The 17,530-nt window shown below is 34.7% G+C and overlaps 1 pseudogene; it reads left to right on the top strand.

The window, feature by feature from the left end:
• Positions 1-13,199, top strand: part of LOC117795943 — a 19,792-nt pseudogene extending 6,593 nt beyond the window's left edge.
• Positions 13,200-17,530: the final 4,331 nt, after the last annotated feature.

Here is a 17,530-nt window from a genome sequence, read left to right as displayed (position 1 = left end):
CAAACAAGTAGAGGGATACTCCCACATTGTCAGAACAGAAGGAGGCCGTGAAAGGCACAGATGTGTTTGGTTTGTGGGTTTGGTGATAGGAAATTAGAATTTAAATCCAATTCCTGCTATTTCCTCTCTGAGGTAGGAGGTGGTATCTTTCAAAAGAGAGAAGTTGGAAATACAGTTTTAAAAGAAAGAAAGTTTGAAACAACTCATGTCTAAACTTTTTCAGCCCGAAAATAATATTTCCCCTTACCTACCATTTCATTCTTCGGACTCTACTCCTCTTCATACCCCCATTTAGAGAACCAAATTCTCTATTCATTTTACTCTAAGTGGACCTCACTCCAGCTCTGATAACCTACCCCATTTCAGTCACCAAACTGTAATTCTCTCATTCTCTCTTCCAGTAGCCTTATATTCTATCTAATGATGTAGCTCATGTCCTATTTTCTCAGGAATCTTTCTTTGGTGGTAGTATACGGATAAATGTTTAGCAACCACCTTTTAAAACAAACACAAAAAACAAAACCTCATTTCTGGTATTTGCTGATTCCATGGTATAAATCTTCTCAACACGGTTGATTTCAAGCTTCTACACAGCCTCAATTGGCTTACAAAATTAACGAAAATTTTAACAGCCAGCTTTCTGGTAAAACCTGTGAAGGACCTGCAATTTTACTCGATTGGCAAGTGAACAAGCTAGCCTGCCATGGTGATGGAAACAGCTTGAGGGTTCTAAGCAGTGACCAGGTCCAAGATGAATGAACGCTTTGGATAAAAATTAGCTGAAATGCTATAGATCTTCTTGTGGTTGTTAATTTACCCTTTTGCATTAGGACTGGTTCTAGAGTTAATAACTACCTAAATTACCATTTCTGGTTCATTCTAAACTTATCCCTGCCTTTTGGACCTTTGCAGCTCTTCCTGAGTAACTCCTCCCTAAAATCTTTTGGCACACTCTCTCAGTTTATTACAATCAGATGTCACTTTCTGAAAGAGGACTTCTTAGAATATTGCTTAAAATAGACACCCTCCCACCTCCACACTATCTCCTCCAGTTACAGCTCTGGTTGTGTCCCACACGATGTGTTGTGATTATATTAATGATAATTGTCCAAAATTTTTTCTAAGTTCCATGGTGATGCATTCATTCTTCTATATGGGTCATTTGTAATTTATTTCTTAATTTACACAAGCATGGGGATTTTGTAGGTATCACATTTTTTCTTTCCCTTTATCAGTTCATTTATTTTAAGCTTTCTATTTCAAAACAATTACAGAATCATAGGAAGTTGCAAAAAAAAATATACAGGAAGGTTTTGTGCTTGTTTCAGCCATCATTCCCCAATGTTAACATCATAGTTAATGATAGTACAATAGCAAAAGCACAAACCATAGAGCTTATTCAGATCTCACCAGTAATACATGCACTTAGTTTGGTGTAAGTGTATAGCTCTATGGAATTTTATCACATGTGTAGCTTTGTGTAAGCATCACCACAATCAAGATACTTAACTGTATATTATCATAACACTCCCTGCTGTTACCCTTCAACCACCTCTAGCCCCAGACAACCACTGATCTGTTCTCAATCTCTATATAAATCCATTATTTCATGAATAAAATGAAATTCTACAATGTATAACCTTTTGAGATGGGCTTTTTTTTTCAGTTAGCATAACTAATTTGGGGTTTATCCAAGTTGTTGCACGTATCAATAGTCTGTTCCTTTTTATTGCGGGGTTATATTCTGTGGTATATCTATCATTTGTTTCAAAACCCATTCACCCACTGAAGGAAATGTGGGTGGCGTGCAGGTTTTGGTTAGTCTGTTTTTGCTTTTGTTTCCCTTGCCTCGGGAGGCCTATCTAAAAAGATGTTGCTACAGCCAATGTCAAAGTTACTGCTTGTGTTCTCCTCTAGGATTTTTATGGTTTCATATCTCACATTTAGGCCTTTAATCCATTTTGGATTTATTTTTATGTATGGTGTTAAGAAAGTGTATTGCATTGAATCCATTTTTATGTATGGTATTAAGAAAGTGGTTCAGTTTCATTCGTTTGCATGTTGCTGTTCCCTAAGTTTTAGTGGTATAAACAAAGGTCCTAAGAATATTACGTACAAGTTTCTGAGTGAAAATAAATCTTTATATCTCTGGAGTACACGTTCAAGATATATGTTGCAACTGCTAGGTCATATTGGTAAGTCAGTTTTTAGTTTTAAGAAGAATTGCCAAACTATTTTCCAAAGTAGCTTTATCATTTTACATTCTAACCAGCAATGTATGGGTGACCCAGTTCCTTCACATCTTGGCCACTATTGGGTGTTAAAACTACTTTTTTTGTTTGTTTTAGCTATTTTGATAGGTATATAGATAGGTCACTGTGGTTCAATTTCCACTTCTTATTGCTGGGCAGGGTTGGGGGTTCCAGCTCCCTATTAGGCCTCCACTGATACCTTAGCTGGGAGAGGTAGGTGTGCCTAGTTACTGCTTCCCATGTGACCTCCACTGAACCCATGTAAAGTGTGTAGCTTCATGCCTGCTGAGTTGTGGTGAGAGTCATGATTCACCATTGAGCCTGCTTGGACACTGCCCCAGTACTTCATTATTGCTATTGGGATGTGTGGAGGTCTAGGCTCCCCACACAACATTCACGGACAATGAAAGGGGAGAAAATTGATTCCAACCATTAGGATGAAAGTCCTGTATTCCTATTTGGCTTCCTCTGACATCACCCCAGCAGGAAGACTGGGGCTCCTCATAACCATCTACCAAGGGTGGAAATAGTCTAGGCTCCTCACAGCACCTCTGAGGGGCCACATTTTTTCCTCTGGTGTTTGGCTGGAGTAGGGAGGCTAATGTCTAAATTTATTCTCTTGCTAAGCTGCCCTTTTCCTGGTCCCCTGGCTAGAGAGAATAGGCTTCTGTTGGAGATTTATTTGATCTGCACCCACTGGTATTTCTGGGTTGCTGGTTTCTTCAGCTTCAAGTTTAGGATATGAGACTAAAAATCTTGGAAACTCATCACTTCATTGTTCCTCTGGTTCCAAGGTGCCTATCCAGGCTTCCTTCTTCCTTCCATTTCTCCCCCTTTCGAAGTCTTTTTTTTTTTTTTTTTATAGATTATGACTAGTTTTTTTTTCTTGTTGTTGTGGTACTTAGGGGAGGGAATAGGGATAAGTATACCCACTCCATCTTTCTAAAAGTGGAGGTCAAGAACATTGACTTTTATGCTTGCTTCTGTATTTTCCATCTTTTTATTACTGCTTGCTTCATTCAAGATAATTTTTTTTCCTGAACTAGTTTTACTAATTCTTTCTTCAGCTTTGTCATGCCTGCTTTTAAGTTTACCAGTGAGTTTAGAATTGCAGATATAGCAGTCTGTAGTCCATGTATTTCTGACAGACTTCTTTTCAAATCTGCAGTATCAATTTGCATAATTTTTATTTCTGAAACTTTAAAATTTGATGTTATATTTATAAATATGTTAAGCATAGTTAGGTGGTTTATATCTGGTAACTTCATTATCTAGAGTACCTTTGGGTCAGTTTCTGTTATCTTTCCTTTTCTGGTGATTTCTATTATCTAGTCTCTTTGTGTGTGGAGCTACCTTTTGACTTTGTGCTGGGCAAGAATCACCTTAATTCACTTTCCTTATGAGAGATTCTGAGTCACGCAGATGATCTGTGACTGGGCTTCAGTACTGGCAGTCTTCACATTGGCTTTACTTCTGTTTCATTTTGTTCCTTAAGATATAGACTTCTGGGGTCTCAATCCTAGGAATGGGCTAATTTTCCAGGGCACCTACACTTGACAGAATTTGGATTCTATCTTTTATTTCCAAAGTTTCCTGTGGCTGTTACAAGTACTGCCCAGCCTCTCAGATGCCTCTCTCACATCAGATAGTACCCTTGAGAAAAGTGGCCTTACATGTTGGTCTCACCTCTGTGGATTTCTGTATTCTACTAGATCTTGGAACAGGTTTTTATTATTACCTTGTTAGTTCTCAGATGCTTTCTTGAAGATTTAAAAAATATGTTTTAACCATATTTTTGTTAGTATTAATTTGTAAGAGCATTTTCCAGGTTACCCATTTCTAAATTACTATAACAATTTTCTTCTTATATTTTTCATGTAATTTTGTATAGAAGAGAAAATGATTCTATGTTTCAACTATAAGCTTCATTGAATTAAAAAAATTAAATGTTGATATAAAGTAAAATTTAATGATGCAATTTTCTATAGCTTCGTTTCCTTTAATAAGTTGGTCTTGATGAAGTAGACTGGCTTATTTAAAGGAGCGCTGGACTTGGGATTCATGGTTTTCTTTCATAGCACTCTTCCCTAAGCTGTCTTTTTACACTGAATGAACTTACTAATTTCAGTAAGGATTTCCTTATTTGTAAAATAAAAAAATTAACTAGATGATTTCTAATCTCTAAACTCTATGATGTTTTAGGTCTACAAATTAGAAGAGGTAGCTATTCTGTTATAGAATCACAGTCTTTCCATTTAGTAGCTTAAATTTCTAATAAATGCTGATTTATAGGAATTACTGCATAGTAACTTGTTAAATATAAGGATGTCAGCAATGTCAAAACTCTAAAGGACAAAATATTTGATTTCTACATTGATAAATTATAGAAAAAAACAGAATTAAAAAGAACTTATAGATTAAAGAGAATTAAAAAACATTTCAGTTGAATGTTATAGCATTACTCTGAAAAACTTTAAAATCAGTGAAAAATATAAGACAATGAAAGAAATGTAAATACTGACTGTATGTTTAGTGATATTAAGACAGTAATAATTATAGTATTGGTATTATTACTATGTTTTACAAATTCTTGAAATATTTTCAAATGCAATACTACATCTGAAATTTGCTTAACTGTGAAGAGGGTAGGTTNTAGTATTGGTATTATTACTATGTTTTACAAATTCTTGAAATATTTTCAAATGCAATACTACATCTAAAATTTGCTTAACTGTGAACAGGGTAGGTTAGACAGGGCAGTGGATGGGTATACAGAATTCAGACTGACCACTAGTTGAAATTGGTTGAAGGACACATAGATATCTGTTATACTTTCTCTCACCTTTGTATATATTTGACTTTCTCCATAATAAAATGTTTAAAAAAGGAACTGGGGAGAAGTAAAGAAGAGAGAATGGTAAGGTTTAACTTTATCATAGGAAATGAAGCATTATAGCTTCCAGAATCTCCATAGGCCTTAGAGGCTACAGTTACAATGATAAATGCTAAAATATCTAGTCTTTAAGCCAGACGTCTGTTTAAGTTACCAGCAAAGCAGAGGACCTAAGGCTCCTTTTTAATGAGGATTTTTATATTTGGTGTTCCAAAAAGGATCATAATAGTTCTCATTGGAAGAAGAGTATACTGTTGGATTTCCTTACATTTTTAACATAATTTAGTATTGATTTTTATATATCTAATATTTGAAACCTACCCTGACACTATCAGTTCTTGAATTGACAATTTTTAGTGAATTTAAATATATACTACTTTTGATTCATGATATTTAAAGATCTTTCTTTCTAATTAGGTTTCAAAATATTGTAAATAACCATGCCTGAAAAGACAATTTCCTGTTCTAACATTGAAGGTGATCAAGCCAAGAAAAGTAAGTTTATCATTAAGTGATTTTCTTTGAAACTAGGTCATCAGTAAATACAAATAAGTAAATCATAGAAGGTAAGCTACAAATATAGTAGTCTTCTCCAGGACAAAGGGTCACACAACAAACCTTACTGGGACTATGAAGGTGAGGTAAATGAAAGGAGTAAGACAGTTTAAGGAAAACCCCTGTCTGGATTATAATTAATTTCTTTTATAATTACTACTGAAGTGTAGGCAATACAATGTATAGGTAGTACAACAAAGCCAGCTCTTACTGTCTCATCTGAGCCAATCACATTTTTTTCTCCTTTTCTTTTTTTCTGTTTTTTTTTTTAAATGATTTTTTACTATATTATGTTAGTCACCATACAGTACATCCCCGGATTCCGATGTAAAGTTCGATGCTCCATTAGTTGCGTATAACACCCAGTGCACCATGCAATACGTGCCCTCCTTACTACCCATCACCAGTCTATCCCATTCCCCCACCCACCTCCCCTCTGAAGTCCTCAGTTTGTTTCTCATACTCCATAGTCTCTCATGTTTCATTCCCCCTTCTGATTACCCCCCCCTTTCTTTATCCCTTTCTTCCCAACTGATCATCCTAGTTCTTATGTTCCACAGATGAGAGAAATCATATGATAATTGTCTTTCTCTGCTTGACTTATTTCACTTAGCATTATCTTGAGCCAATCACATTTATCTCAATTCTGCTCCACTGATTGCTTGAAACTGGTTGATAACAACAGCTAGTTATTAAAATTTTACCAGCACCCACTGAAGGCAAACAAAGTTAAAAATGAAAATACTCGATAATTCTATATTGTAAATTGTATTAGATTTTATTGCATTACTTTGCATTGAGCCCAAACATCTTTTACTCTGCATTTTGTTACCAATATCATGTCTTTGCATGATATAGAACAGATGTCAGCAAATTACAGCCCATGGGCCAAATTTGGACAGCAGCCCTTTTTCCACAGCTTAAATGCTAAAAATGGTTTCACATTTCTAAAGAGTTGTAAAAAAAAAAAGAAAGAAAGAAAGAAAAGAAAAAAAGAAAAGAAAAGAAAAGAAAAAAGAAAAGAAAAGAGGGGGAAAAAGAAACAAAGAGGACTATGCAACAGAGATTGCATATGGCCCACAAAACCTAAATTTTTTACTATCTGGTCCTTTATAGAAAACATCTGCCAATCCTTGGTATACAATTTTGCCTTGAGTAGTTTACCTGGGAACAATAGTCTTTGTAGTTCATTGATAGTCAAATTACCCTTGATGTACTAATGCTACATAATAACCAACCAAAAAAATGCAGGTGCATACAGCATCATAAATATTCATTTTAGTTCACCTATGCAAGAGTGTGCTGGATGGTTCTGCTAATCTCAGGTGGGCTCAGGATGGCTCACTCATACATCTGCACAGGTCAACTAATCACCGCTACTAATTCTGCATTTGGGGTTTGATCTTTCACAGGCCGATGTCCTTGGCTGGGAAAACTGCGCTGATTCATTTCTGCACCACGGTGTCTCTCCCAGTCTTCCACTGGCTTTGATCTCATGGCTTGAGAGAAGGAACAGAAGCTCACAAGGCTTCTTGAGACCAAGGCTCAAAACTACCACACTACTATTTGTTGTATTTTATTGGCCAAAGCAGGTCACAGGACCAGCCCAGAGTCAAGAAGCAAGGGACTAAAGTCCATCTTTTGATGATGGATGCTGTAAAGTCACACTAGAAATAAAGGTGAACACTGGGAGGAAAAACTTATTGGGGCTATTATTTTAATCCAGCTACCAGGGGTTACAGAAGAAAGCAATCATTTAGAATTCCAAACATGGTTGAGGACATTGCACGAGGGATTTCATGTAGAATTATCAATCTTGAGTACGATTTTAGTATTCATCACCACATTTCACTTTCACAGTATTTCAGTAACTTTGGTTTTTAGCTCTTTATTCACTGTACCAGTATTAGTTGAAAAAAAATCATGTCTTTTCACTGTCATAGAGTTTATGTATTGCAGTTTAAGCAAAAAATTTTCATTTTTGGAAACTGATTTCCATCTCAGATTAGCAATATGGACCACGTTATTCACTTAAAACAATTTTCCCAAAGATACAATTTGGGAAGAAGATAATCAAATCATACTTGTACCTATCTCTCATTTAAATACTTGAAAAGAATTTTCTAACTTTTTGGATTGCAATATTAATTAAAAACTAATAGTTTGTTCCAAGACACTTGAGATCTAAGGTGATGGATTCCCTTTGAATGACCTGACAAAGTCTATTTATTTTGTATTGCAACAGAAACTGACTAGTCTACCCTGATTTGCAAGCAAAAACTCCTATATGTGGTACATCAGGAAAAAGTTAATCATATTTTTAAGGCAGGCCACCTGTCTTCAGTCTACACAATGGAGAGATACACACAAATATAACCACATACCACATTATTTTATTTGATGGAATATGAATGTTCTATGATATAGATTATTTCTGTACATGCATATGAATTGTAAAACGATAAAGTTAATCAATTGTCTTTTGGTATTTGCTTAGTAAGTTTAGAATATTTGTATTTAAATGACATTAAAACTAACATTTGGAATGCTGGCACAAATACTGATTACCGATTAAAATTAACTTCTATCTCTTTGGCATCATACCATCACTAAGCTCCCCATCCTCTGTGTAAACCAACCAACCACTACAGAGAATATTTAGCTCATCGAACAAAGCATTGAGATATCTATGTTCAAACTATAGAAATTTATTAGACCTCAGTGTTTATTGNACATTGCACGAGGGATTTCATGTAGAATTATCAATCTTGAGTACGATTTTAGTATTCATCACCACATTTCACTTTCACAGTATTTCAGTAACTTTGGTTTTTAGCTCTTTATTCACTGTACCAGTATTAGTTGAAAAAAAATCATGTCTTTTCACTGTCATAGAGTTTATGTATTGCAGTTTAAGCAAAAAATTTTCATTTTTGGAAACTGATTTCCATCTCAGATTAGCAATATGGACCACGTTATTCACTTAAAACAATTTTCCCAAAGATACAATTTGGGAAGAAGATAATCAAATCATACTTGTACCTATCTCTCATTTAAATACTTGAAAAGAATTTTCTAACTTTTTGGATTGCAATATTAATTAAAAACTAATAGTTTGTTCCAAGACACTTGAGATCTAAGGTGATGGATTCCCTTTGAATGACCTGACAAAGTCTATTTATTTTGTATTGCAACAGAAACTGACTAGTCTACCCTGATTTGCAAGCAAAAACTCCTATATGTGGTACATCAGGAAAAAGTTAATCATATTTTTAAGGCAGGCCACCTGTCTTCAGTCTACACAATGGAGAGATACACACAAATATAACCACATACCACATTATTTTATTTGATGGAATATGAATGTTCTATGATATAGATTATTTCTGTACATGCATATGAATTGTAAAACGATAAAGTTAATCAATTGTCTTTTGGTATTTGCTTAGTAAGTTTAGAATATTTGTATTTAAATGACATTAAAACTAACATTTGGAATGCTGGCACAAATACTGATTACCGATTAAAATTAACTTCTATCTCTTTGGCATCATACCATCACTAAGCTCCCCATCCTCTGTGTAAACCAACCAACCACTACAGAGAATATTTAGCTCATCGAACAAAGCATTGAGATATCTATGTTCAAACTATAGAAATTTATTAGACCTCAGTGTTTATTGCTATGTCTTGACAGATTTCAAACTTTTAAGCCCAAAGCAATCTTTGCTGGATGATGTACTGAACCTAATTATGTACCAACCTTTGAAAATGTTTGTCATTAACTCTGTCATTAATATCATAAGAACACAGTGTGAGGTCTTATTTATTAACGTCTACCAGATGATATTCCCCATAATACTTTTCTTAACATAAAAAATAAATCCTTTCCTTATGTTGTGTCAATCATCAAGAAACTACCGTGGTCATATTAAAATTCTTATTATACTATCAATAAACATACAGAATTGGATAATTATTCTGTGCTCTCAGCTGAAATAAATAAATTATTAAACGTTTCCAAATTGTTCTGTACAGTCACAGCTGGATATTAAATATGCTGACCAAAAGTATTTTCACATGACTCATGTTTACAAATGGATAGCTCTGGGTTAATAATTTCTATTACAATTAACTGTACCTTTTTACAAACTTACACCTGTAATGTGATTTTTAGGCAATATTTTCAGTAAGTACAAAACAGCATTTCATGGCAGTATCACATATTTATTTGAATTATGATACTGATACTGCATTAGTTTTTCTATTTCTTGTATTTCATAACATATCTTTTCCATACAAGAGGGAGAGGCTGTGCTATTTTTTTTTCCATAGATTAGTGCCTTATTTGTTGGAATAGGAAATATTTTGTACATTAAAAATACCTGTAACATATATGTAAATTATAAAGAATACTGATAAAATTGAAATTTGTGCACTCATGACCCACATTAAGAAATAGAACCCTGAGTTCTCTCACCTCTCCCAAATCACTTTTAGTTTTGTATATTATATATAAACATGCTAATATTATACATATATAGTTTTATACATTTAATCTCATATTACAATTTTAACTGTCTTCTTAATTCACTAATAAGTTAGATCATCTGAAAATAATGAGGTTCAATTTTTACTTTTTTCCCGTTATAATTTTATCACCTTCCCTCTTCTATTGCTTAGTCTAGATCCTTCAGAACCTCGTTAAATGAAGCAATAAAAATATGGACATTTATCTTCTTGTTCCTGATTTTTAAAATGAGACTTTTAATGCTTCACCATTAAACGTGATGGTATTTTTGAAGTTATCTTTATAACATACTATAAATTATGAACATGTATTGAATTTTATGAATGCTTTTTCTACATCTATTGAAATTTTTCTGTGATTAAGTTTTTCTTCTTTAATGAGTTGCATAAATTGATTCTCAATTGTTAAACTTTTCATTCATGGGAGAAATTTATTTTTTTAANATTATCTTTATAACATACTATAAATTATGAACACGTATTGAATTTTATGAATGCTTTTTCTACATCTACTGAAATTTTTCTGTGATTAAGTTTTTCTTCTTTAATCTTTAATGAGTTGCATAAATTGATTCTCAATTGTTAAACTTTTCATTCATGGGAGAAATTTATTTTTTTAATTCTCTTTCACTATATTGCTGGATTTGATTTAATAGTCATTTGTTTAGGATTTTTGCATCTATGCTCTGGAGTAATATTGGTCCCTAAGTTTTTTTACTTACCTTGTTTTAGTCTGGTTTTGTTAGCAAGGTATTTATAACTTCACATTTTCTACTCTCTGAAAAAATAATATTTTAATTAATTTTCTTGAATGTTTAGCTGAACTTACATCTTAATTTTTAGGGACATAAACTATTGATATTAATTACTGGTTATAGGACTAGTTAGGCTTTCTGTTTATTCTTAATTCACTATTGGCAAGTTATAATTTTTTCTTTAAGAATTTGTTCATTTGGTTAAATTTAAAATATGCTCACTGCTAGTATCTTTTACTTTTATATCTCTACACGCAGTTATTCCTCCTTTATATTCATAATATTGTATTTGTTTCTCTTCTCTTTTGTCTTGATCAATTTTGCCAGATGTGTTTATTTGTGCTAAACTCTTCAAAGTGGTAATTTCTGATCTTTTTAATTATCTCTAGAGTTTTTTGTTGTTGGTGGTCTGTTTTCTATTTTATTAATTTCAGATATTATTACCCCTTCTCTTCCTTCTACTTTCTTTGGGTTTGTTTTTTCACATATTCTTAATCTGGATGCTTACATCACTAGTTTTTAGATCTTTTCTTTTCTGATATAATTATTTAAAGTTACAAATTTCCCTTGAGATAGCATAGATACTATAAAAAGGACTGGATTATCAAATCAGACTCATCTGAAGCAGAGTTTACTCAGCATGCACCTTACTAAATGCTGTTCTGGGTTAATATTGCTTAACTTCTAAAAACTTATATTCACATACCATAAAATTCACCTGTTTAAAGTGTATAATTCAGTGTTTTTAGTATAATCACAAGGTTGTGTAACTATCAACGTTATTTAATTCTAGAATACTTTCATAACCCCTATAAGAAGCCCTACACCATTAGCAGCTTCTTCCTATTCCCCCTCCACCCAGCCCCTGGCAACCACAAACCTGTGTGCCTTGGTGGGAATATCATAGGTCTGATGTGCGTCGACCAATTCCTGCCGAAAACTGGTACCACCACCACCCTGGAGAACACCCACAACACACAGGTAATGAAGTTCAATGTACGGTTTGTCATCACTTTCACGGTGGAGGCCAAGAACCCTGCAGACCTACCCAAGTGGTTGAGGGGCCGAGGCAGCTGGCCAAGCCGGACCCCACAGAGCGGTGCATCACTGAGCAGGGTATCCTGGGATCCCACAATCGCGGGTGCCTGTGAGCTGCACCTGGAGATCTGCTTAAAGAACCCGGAGAAGGACCACACCCGCACCCCTATCAAGAAATCCGACGCAGAGTCAAAGGTGCGCTTCCTGTCCAAATCCCCAAATCAGCACATTCCGCTATACATGAAGGTGCGACCCTTCCGCGACCACCTGGCAGAGGACAGCAACCAGGGCGAGGTGTGGGCCCACCATTAATTGAAGCAGCAGGCCACTGTGGGGCCGAAAAGTATAAGTGGGACCTGGCCTAGACTGGCCCAGACCCGCAAGATCTGCTGCTCAGGGCCTGCTGGCACCGGCCCAACATCTTCAACGACATCACCAGGACTGTACAGTACCTCAGTGAAATCAAGGATACCCTGGTGGCAGGATTCCAGAAGGGCTGCAAGGCTAGGAGAACGTGCAAGTCGTGTGCTTTGACGTCTGCGATGTGACGCTGTATAAGGATGCCATGCAGACCACGCCCTGGCGTGGCACCACTTTCCTGCAGCGCACTGACACCTGGCGCCGGCGCAGGGGGCCCATCCAACCTGTGGAGGTCCAGGGGCCGGAGGAAGTGGTTGTCGCCCTCTACGGTGTCCTCAAAAGGAAGGAGGGCCACGTCTTCAAAGAGTCCCAGGTGGCTGGCACCTCCATGTTTATCATGAAGGCCTACTGCTCCTCAAGGAGTCCTTTACTTTACCGCCGGCCTGAGGTCCCACAGGGCGGTCAGGCTTTCCCCTAGCGCGTATTTGGCCACCGGCAGATCCTGCTCACGGACCCTTTCGACCATAGCAGCCGCCCCAACCAGGTCGTGGCGGAGACGCGCAAGCGCAAAGTCTTGCAAGAGGGTTCCCAGCCCCACACAACTTCCTGGACAAGTTGTGGGCGGACCTCCCAGTGGCACCTGCGCCTTGCGGTCAGTGGAGTGCGGCCCCGAGCGCTCACGTACCCCTCAGGGCGCCTCCAGACTGTTGGGGCACAGTGAGGTGGAGTCTCACAGCTTTTTGGGACCATTTGGTGCCGTCGCTCAGCATAAGCACTGATGCCATTTCTTTCAGTATTTATCTCAAGATTTCATAGGTAACGAATGCAATCGCAGCCAGAATTTATTTGGCCAGTGGGGGTGGGGAGGCCGGATGGGACACCATTCTGGACATTCCATATAAATGAATTCGTGAAATAGTGGGCTTTGTGTGTTTGTCTTCTATTAACCTAGAATTTTGTCAAGGTTGCATTTTATTGCCGAATAATATTACATAGTATGAATATTCCATGTATTGTTTATACATCATCACTAGATGGATATTTGCGTTTCCACTTTGGGACTGTTGTGAATAATGTTCTTATGAGTGTTTGAGTACAAGTTTTTATGGGGGCATATGTTTTTATTTCTGTTGGGTGTACACTTAGGACTGGACTTGCAGGGTCGTTTGGTAACTTGACGTTTAACTTTGAGTAATTGCCAAATTTTTTTCTGTAACAGCTGCAGTATTTTACATTCCAAACGGGCAGTATATGAGGATTCCAGTTTTTCCACACCCTTGTCAGGGATTGTTATATTGTGTTTCTTGTGGGGTTTTTTTGTTGTTTTTGTTGTTTGTTTTGTTTTTGTTTTTTTTTTTTTATCGTCATTGTTACTGGACATGAAGTGACATTTCATTGTGGTTTTGATTTGCATTTCTCTAATGAGAGAGCTCTATATGTGCACACTGGCCATTTATCTTTGGAGAAATGTCTTTAAATCTTTTGTCATTTTAAAGCTGTTTTTTTTTTTTAAACCTTGAGTTGTAGAAATTCTTTATGTATTTCAGAAACTAGATCTTTACCGGATACATGATTTGCAAATGTTTTCACCCATAGTAAGGGTTGTATTTTTATCTTCTTGATTTTGTCCTTTGTAGGACAAAAAATTTTATTAGATGAAGCCAGTTTATCTAATTTTTAAAATTGCTTGTTCCTTTGATGTCACTTCAAAGAAGCTCAAGGTCACAAATATTTACACCTTTTTTTTCTTCCAGGAGTTTTATAGTATTAGCTCTTGCATTTAAATTTGTGATGCATTTGAGTTAATTCTTGTATATGATTTATGGTAGGAGTCAAAATTCATTTTTTTACATGTATATCTCCAGTTGTCCTAGTACCATCTGTTGAAAAAGAGAATTTTTTTTTTCTAATTGAATAGTCTTGCCACCTTTGTTAAAATCAACAGACCAGAGATATGGGTTTATGTGATAAATCTCAGTTCTACTCCATTGATCTACATGTCTATTCTTATGCCAGTACCATACTGTGTATTATAGCTTTGTAGTAATTTTTAAAACTAGAAGTGTGATTTCTCCAACACTGTTCCTTTTGGCTAATCTGAGTCCCTTGCATTTCCATGTGAATTTTAGGATCACATTGAATCTGTGGACCGATTTTAGGGATTTGGGCATCGTAACAGGATTATGTCTTCCAGAATACTCATACAGGGTACCTTTGTATTTACTTAGGCATTAATTTTTTTTTCAATAATGTTTTGTAGATTTTAGTGAAGAAGTCTTGCACTTCTGTTAATTTTATTACCAATCAAAAAGTATATTTTTGATGCTTTTTATTTATTTATTTATTTATTGGTCTAATTACTGTGGCTAGAATCTCCAGAACAACATTGAAAAGAAGTGGCGAAGTATAGATATGCTTGCCTTTTTCCTGATTTAGAGGGAAACTTTTACTTTTTACCATAAATTGTGATGTTTGCTGGGGGTTTTTCGCAAAGATTCTTTATCCTGTTGAAGACGCTTCTCTCTATTCCTGTTTTGTTGTGTGTTTTTCCCATGAATGGGATTGAATTTTGTCAAATACTTTTTCTGCATCTATTGAATGCTTGTGTGGTTTCTTCCCTTTATTCTTTTTGCATTCATTGATTTTCATATGTTGGAACATTTCTAGGATAATCTCACTTGGGTATGCTGCATAATCCTTTTTTTCATGCTGTTGGATTTGGCTAGTATTTTGTGAGGATTTATTTCCTAATATTTCTCTTTCTCTCTGGATTTAGTTTGTTCTTTTTCTTAGGATGTGACAAAAGTTCTTTTATTTCATATAGGGATATATAGCTATGTATTTCCCTCTGGTCACTGATTTTACTAAACTAATTATGTGTCTAGTTGTGTTGTCTTTTTGTTTTCATTCGTCTCAAAGTATTTTCTAATTTCCCTTGTAATGTCTTTTTGACCCATTATTTATTTAGAATTGTGTTTAAAGTTCACATATTTGAAAATTTCCAAAATTTTCTTTGGTTTCCGATTTCTATTTTTAACATTGTAGTCAAAGGAGATACTTTGTATGATTTCAACACCATTCAAATGTATTGGAACTTATTTATGGCATAATATGTGCTTTATTATAGAGAATGTTTCATATGCACTTGAGAAAAATGTATTTTCTGCTCTTAGTGAAGTACTATGTAGTTGTTTCTTAGGTATAGTTGGTTTATCATGTTTTCAAAACTCTTTACTTGTCTATCTTCTATCTAGTTGTTTCATCCATTAATTAAATTAGGCAGTTGAAGTCTCCCACTATCGTTGAATTGTCTATTTCTTCCTTCATTTATGTCAGCTTTAACTTCATTTTGAGGCTCTGTTAAGTTTGTATATGTTTATGATTGTTACAGCTTACTGATGGATTGACCTTCTTACCAGTATAAAGTATCCTTTATTTCTAATAATAATTTTGGTCTTAAAGTCATCATGTGCAATTCTATGCAGAAACATACCTTTATAATTTGATCACAAAAAGTTTTCTTAGTAAAAAAAAAAGTATCTGTTTACAGTTTTTCTGTATAATTCTTATTTGGTTATTCTTTTTGGATACATTTAGATCATTCATATATATTATAGTTATTTGGCTAGTGCTATCTTCTATCATATTTTTACACTTACAATACTCATATCTTTTATGTTTTGCTAAGAATTTACTTTTGCCTCATTTCATTCTGTAGTAGGGTTTTGGAATATAAATACCCTACTTGTAATGGTTATTAAATATTAGCATAAGATATCCTACAAGTTTTTAAATCTTGTATTTATTTATATCTATATAATCTATCAAAATATTTAATGCAATTAGAATAAACATTGTATTTCCTATTTCATAATTTACGTGTAGTGAAATGCTCAAGCTTTAAATTTGTAATTGAATGTATTTGGATAAACGTATACATGATAAATGTAGAACCACTGCCCATTTTGTGATAAAAAAATTTTCATTACCCCAGAAAGTTTCTCACCTACTATAGGCAATCAGTATTTGGTATCTGTCACAACAGTTTAGTTTTGGTTTTTTTGAACTTCATAATAATGGAACTATAAAATATCCATTTTTTTGTCTCTGATTATTTTTGCTCAGTGTATTTTTGAGATTTACCAATGTTATTCCATGTATTTGTAGTTTAGTAGCATTATACTATTGCATGACTGCACTGTATTTTTTGAAATTTAATTTTCTAGTGATGGGCATTTAGATTGTTTCCAATTTCCGCTCTTAGGAGTAAAGATATCACAAATATTCTCAGAAAATTTTTTTTTGTGGACCTACATTTTCATTGAGTTAAAATTTAGCACATTGTACATGTTACACTTACACAACATATGTTTTGATGATTTGTTACATGTGCATATTGTGAGATGTTTACCATAGTAAGATTATTGAACACATACTTAAGTTTACATAATTACCATTTTGTTGTTGTTATGGTGAGAACATGTAGAATCTTTCATAGCAACTTAGTTATCTATAATCACCATGCTGTATATTATATAAACTTATTCTTCTTACAACTGGAACTTTGTTCCCTTTGACTCAACATCTCATTTCCCCCACTTTCCAGCCCGTGGCAACTGCTGTTCCACTCTCTGCTTCAATGAGTTTGGTGGCTTTTTTAGATACTACATATAAGTGAGATCATTTGGTTTTGTCTTTTTCTGTCTTATTTCATTCAGTGTAATTCCCTTTAGGTCCATTCATGTTGTTTCAAATGACAGGATTTTCTTCTTTTTTATGGTTGAACAATATCCCATTGTGTCATTTATATGTTGTGTGTGTGTGTGTGTGTGTATATATATATGTATATATGTATATATAGTGTATGTGTATGTGTGTACATATATATCTATATATGGATACTTAAGTTGCTATTGNGTGTATATATATATGTATATATGTATATATAGTGTATGTGTATGTGTGTACATATATATCTATATATGGATACTTAAGTTGCTATTGTCGTAATGCTGTAGTGACCATAAGGGTACTGATATCTCTTTGAGATAGTGATTTCATTTCCTTTAGATATATACCCAGAAATGGGATTGCTACATCACATGGAAGTTCTGTTTTTCACTTCTTGGTACTGTTTTCTGTAATGG

Source organism: Ailuropoda melanoleuca, chromosome 14 (genome assembly GCF_002007445.2).
Source record: "Ailuropoda melanoleuca isolate Jingjing chromosome 14, ASM200744v2, whole genome shotgun sequence".
Lineage (NCBI taxonomy): Eukaryota > Metazoa > Chordata > Mammalia > Carnivora > Ursidae > Ailuropoda > Ailuropoda melanoleuca.
The sequence above is the reverse complement of the archived record's forward strand: the minus strand, read 5'-3'. Positions and strand labels throughout refer to the sequence as shown.